Consider the following 5,766-nt stretch of genomic DNA (forward strand, 5'->3'; position numbering starts at 1 on the left):
TATAGCATAAAACTGATGGATAAGCAATTGGTGCTTATCATGACCGAATCAACTGCATAACAGAGCCGTGAATGACTCCCAGTCAAGACCAGCGATCTTGTGTTGTACTGATTGCAACCAAATGGCAGTCGAACCAGAGAAATTCAAAATCGCCATGGGTACCCAATAGGACTCCTGAACCGCAAACATCTGAAAATATTGCCCCGCCAGCGTTTTCCAAAGCTGAGGATTCTCGCCCGCGAAATTGGGAAACGAGATCGGCGGGGGTGCTTGCCCCATCGCCGTCAGTACTTGTGAGGACAACGGGGAAGAATTCGAGGATGGGATCATGGCCATACCTGTGACCGGGGAAACCGCCAGTGACTCTAAAGTCACCATCGGAGATCCACCGGGGTGTAGTGACGCGTCGTGGCCTGGTTGCCCTTGAATCTCGCGCACAACGACTGGAGAAGTCGGCGGCGACGGCGAACTGGTGGGTGGTGCCGATGACGCTGATGCGGCCTGGAGCGCGGCAACCGAGATCTCCAATTGCACGAACCGCGCCTCCAACTCTGGCTTCCACGAGACGAGGGCTTCGATCCGTGCGGTCTGCGTCGCCACGGCCTTGAGGATGGCCTTGTTGTCCTCCTCTTGCCGGTTGGCGCGGGCGGCGGCCTCGTCGCTCATCTTGTCGAGGTACGCTTTCAGGGCCGGATCCATGTTGGCGATGAGGTTGTCGCGCGCTTGCTTCTGACGACGGGTTTCCAGGGCAGCGACCTAGTGGCGGTGGCAGTGGCGGACTGGTGGCGGAAGGGTGGTGGGTGGCTAGCTGATACCACGATGTTAGGCGATGGATCTCGATCTGATTTCTCACACTCACAGGGTAGCTTAGAGAGTTCCACTTTGTCTTGTGGGAAGGGAAAGAAGAAAGCAAAAGCAAAAAAGAAAAGCCGTGCCGTGCCGTGCCGTGCCGATGCCTGATCCTCCTGGATGCTCTCCCAGTCGCGCTGCCTCTCTTAAGTATAGTTCACCCACTCTGGGCCCACGAACAGGCGATTCGGATGCTTGATCCGAGGTGGCTTGGCGATGACGCGCTCCTGCCCCTGGTTGGTTGTAGGTCGAGTTTCTGCTGCCATGCTGTCCTGCCTGTCTGACCTGGCCACCTCCTGACTGTCGATGGATGCTTCTGTATTTGGGACGCTGACAAAAACAAACAGTCCTTAGTAGTTACTCCACGGGATGACGGAATGTTGATCAACATTGACCAACCACCACGACCCACCCACGGAGTAATTTATTCGGTCAATAATAGTCAGTTTGGGTTTTATACATGAAAAAAACTGAGCAGGTAGTGGAACGAACAAATTAACACTGCAGGCAGACAAAAACGCATCGTACCAAGCGAATAAATTGCAAAAAATCACCACAATTGAGGACCCTAACTCAAAAAACCATCATCTTGCGTTTTTGTTTTTTCAAAACCACCATCATTATACTGACAGTTTTTAGAAAATGCCGATTGATCGATTAGAGAAGTTTGATGCAAATTTAACAAATGGGTCCCATTGTCAGGTGCCACATGGCTGGGTTTAGACGATGCCCGTCACGCATGTACTCACGACGCTAAGGTTTGACTAGCTCGCGTTGCAGCAAAAGCAAATCATCAGTCCAACTCCAAATCACAGCCATCATGCCGGAGCGCACCCGCCGCTGCCCCGCGCCCGCTAGCGAGCCTGCCTTGCAGCGCCGCCGCACACCCGCCCGCAAGTATGCCTTGCAGCGCCACTGCCTCCAGCCACCGAGAGCCTTGCTTGCCTCCACGGGGAGCACCGGGGCCGCAAAGGCGGCCAACTTATGAAAGGGGACGAGGGGGCCACGGGAACCGCCGTGGCTGCCGGGCCTCGGCCAGTAGGGAGAGGCGACGGGAGTTTGGCCGCTCGTGCGCACCATCGTGCGGGACGGCGGCCATTGAGCGTCGACGGGGACGCCATGGTGGAAGGCGGCGGGCAGCACCTCTCCACAAGATGAGCACTGGTACGACTCCTAATCCGAGCTCGAACCAGGACCTCTCCGCCATCGACTCTGGTGAGGAGCTACTCCACAACGTCGCCGGTCTACATCTTCCATCACAGTAGCGGCCATGGATGAGCGAAGGTGCCGGTAGCGAGCTCTCCGGCGAGCTCATGAGCTGCTCGACGGAATGCTAGAGAGGGATCGAGAGAGACGGGAGATGCTGACAAGTGGGCCTATATCAACTTAACGAGCTATGCAAACATTGTTGACTTTTCTTGACACGCCATCACTTACACGCGGGTTGCAGGCGTCTGGTTTTCACTGAAGCCGCTCTAATAGGTCAATCAGTGTTTTCTAAAAATTGTCAACACAATTGCAGCAGGTTTTTGAAAAAAAGAAAACGAAAAGTTGTGATTTTCTAAATTAGAATCCTCAATTGTGGTGGTTTTTTACAATTCACTTCGTCCAAACCTATTATCCACAGTTCTGCTCAACACTATTGCAATATCCAGGGTGCTTATTTCTTATTCAGACCAATTCAGTATATGCTGATCAACACCAACCCAATTCAGTGTGTGCCGATCGACACCAACCGAGCAACAGCGACATCGACATCAATTGATCCGCCGCACCTGCCGTTCGATCAGGCGACGCGTCGGCATAACATGATCATGTCGGAAATGATGAGCTGGCACACCTGGATGCGACGGTCGCCGGTGAGCGCCGCATTAAACGAGTTATTTACCCCAAACCACCACACTTGAGGTTAGAGTAACATCACGCACTCGAGCATCTTTCATAAAAAAATTGTCTTTTGAATTTTTCTAGCTTTTTTTTGAATTTACTATAGCTTAGGAGCAGATTTTTTTTTTCTTTTGAGGGAGCTCAGAAGTAGATGCGCTCGGGTGCATAGATGGATTTTTGCATAGGTTCTTTACTTCTTTCTAATACTAGTTGATCCGTTGAGCCAAATGACGCAGAGGCACGCTAAAGCCATTTACGCGATGAAAAGAATTTCCATGTGTTTAATCCCCTAATGACAGGAAACATGATGGAATGTTGTGTATAGTGATCTAGATATACACGGCTTATTTTAGTAGTATAGAGTCTAATCTAAAACGAAAATGCATGCCTTGGTATGAAAATTAAGATAGAATTGTCTTTCAAAACCTGAGTGTTTTGAAAAGGTTTGTCTTTCTCAGTAAAAAAAAGGTTTTAGCAACCACTTAGGCATAAGCATGTATTATCTTTACTCCTTTATTAATTAGCCAAAAAATATGTGCATGTCTAACAGTATCTACAAAGTATTTAAGGTTTTACTGTCCTGGACTGCTCGGTGTCCGGCCCACGAAAGGTTTTCCTGGGCCTGCTCTGCTCGCTGTAGAATATGAAGCGGCAGGGTATGTATCCTGTTAATCCCACCTTCACACGATACATTGCGGACTGGGCGGAGACACGGCGGTGACCTGCAAGCCAAGATGATGGGAGGTGGGCGGTTACAGAGAGAGACGACACAACGACTTGCAAGCATGTGATTTATAGTCCAGTAAATATCACATGGCACTGGTAGGAACCCAATGGCCAGATATTGAATAAGGTGTGACGTTAAAGTTAGTCCAATCATCTCCCTGTCAGAACATACACAAAATTTCACCTCTAAAGTTCACCTCTACATAATTTTTTACTAAACAATGTTTTGCCAGAATGTCATACACCATTTCAGCACAGCGATCCTTTTTTATATACGGAGCAATGAGAACAGGAGCTAATCTTAGTGAACTAAAAGTTATTCTCCATCTTAATAAAAAGAGTCAGACAGCATACGAGCATATTGCCACCGTAAGCAATTTCCCCTTGTGGTGATAGCAAGAGGAATCTGGAAAAAATGTTCAATGATGGCTATGATCTGCATATGATTCATGATTGGAAGTTAGTGTACACAAATGGTTGATCAGACAAAACACCAGATGTTCAATCACGCTAACAGTTAGTAGTTGGCATTACTTTCTCTTCCGAAGCGCGCACATTCGAGTTCAGTATGGATGCACTGAGCGCTTAAGACAGCGGCAAGCATGAGCCAAAACAGAACACAACTCTGCCAAATCCTGACTGTTAACACAATCTAAACTAATGACCATGACAACACATACGAAAGAAAAGAATGCAGCAGCTAGATAGAAAAGGAAGTGAGCAAACCTCCACTGGCAGAACAAACAAGCAGCAACCTGCAGAGATCATACAGCCTGCGAGATAAAAGGGAAGGAAATCGTCAGGGCAGAAGCATTAATCCAAAAGAACTTCATCTCCACTGACCATGCAGATGTAAACTGGAACAGCAAGGCTGTTCCAACATTCTAGAGAATTCAGAAAAAGCCCTAAGATTATGGCCTTAAACAAACAACGACCTATAAATTCTCACCACCCTTCCAACTCGCCGGTGAGAATTTATAGGTCGTACGACCTAGTATTAACAAAGATCATGCAGTAGCTAGCAAGAAAGGGAGGGAACAAACCTCGACCGACATAACAAAGAAGCAGCAGCCTCGAAGATCATACAACCTGTGAAACAAAAAAGGAATCTGGTCAGAAGGAAAAACAAGCATAGCCTATTCTTACATGACTGTATATAAAGATTCCCAGCCAAAAATTGCAGCCTATACTAATACACGACTGAATATCAAGATCATCAGGATAAATAGTTTCCTTACAGAATCATGTACGCTTGTGCATTTAATTAAACATCTAAATAAAGATAAAGGATATACCATCTTTCCATCTGATAATCTCCGGTAGTCAACCACTCATAATATCTTGAAAAGGAGATTGTGCCTATAATTGGGAGGATCTTGTGAAATGTTTAATCTAGTTATCCTTGCCTTCCCTGCAGATTACCGCTGGTGCAGTACTAATTGTTCAAAAATTCTGCAATATAGAGTTAATATGGAGTATATTGAGAGTACGATCAAACAAAAAAAATTCAGAAGAAATGGCAAGAGTTTCCAACATTGCAAATAAACAATAGACCGGACAAAAAAGTCAAAAGCTTGTAGACACAAACACAAACTCTCTCCGTCCGGAATTACTTGTCATCGAAATGGATGAAAATTGATGTATCTAGAACTAAAACACATCTAGATACATCCATTTCGATGACAAGTAATTCCGGACGGAGGGAGTAGTTGATACCCAGACCTTTGACCAGAAATGACTTGAATATTTATTTTTCTTAGATTGCAAGGAGCAGATTATTAGATTACCTAGTACTGCTTACAAAAAGCATACGTAACCTTCTCTTCAACTTGTGAGTAGGTTGAATCCGATGTTCCAGCGCATGGTCCCCTGCTGTGCACACACAATTGGGCGATCCAAGTGCAAGTACTCGCACGCCAATGGAAGGCAGACTGCGTGCACGATGACACACAACCCGCTCTATTTCCTTCCTGCTGTTTTTCCTTCACAAGGAAAGATAACTATGGAATCAACATTAAACTTCAGAGAATAAGATAAAGCTGAATTACATATCCATACGGAAAACACCCAGAACTGAGAAATGACATAGGAATTGAGAGCTGAATTAGAGAGAGCACATAGCCATGTGAGAGATGACATAGGAATTGGGAAAATATAATCGGACCAAAATCTAGCAAATTCTTCCGAACATATCCTAAAGTAATTTAGAAAATGTGTCTTCATATTTTCACTACGAAAACGCTAATAAATCAAAAGAAACTGAAGGTAAACGAAAAGTGGCTTGATCAGGAGCTGCACTACTGA

At 46.2% G+C, this 5,766-nt stretch overlaps 1 long non-coding RNA gene across 1 annotated transcript; it reads right to left on the bottom strand.

Moving 5' to 3' along the window:
- Positions 1-3,256: 3,256 nt before the first annotated feature.
- On the bottom strand, positions 3,257-5,235 carry LOC123104116 (uncharacterized). The gene is made up of 4 exons (XR_006450142.1): positions 4,758-5,235; positions 4,506-4,551; positions 4,189-4,235; positions 3,257-3,458 (listed from the first exon to the last, which is right to left on the bottom strand). It is a non-coding gene; the product is annotated as an uncharacterized lncRNA (long non-coding RNA).
- Positions 5,236-5,766: the final 531 nt, after the last annotated feature.

Source organism: Triticum aestivum, chromosome 5A, assembly GCF_018294505.1.
Source record: "Triticum aestivum cultivar Chinese Spring chromosome 5A, IWGSC CS RefSeq v2.1, whole genome shotgun sequence".
NCBI classification, from domain to species: domain Eukaryota; kingdom Viridiplantae; phylum Streptophyta; class Magnoliopsida; order Poales; family Poaceae; genus Triticum; species Triticum aestivum.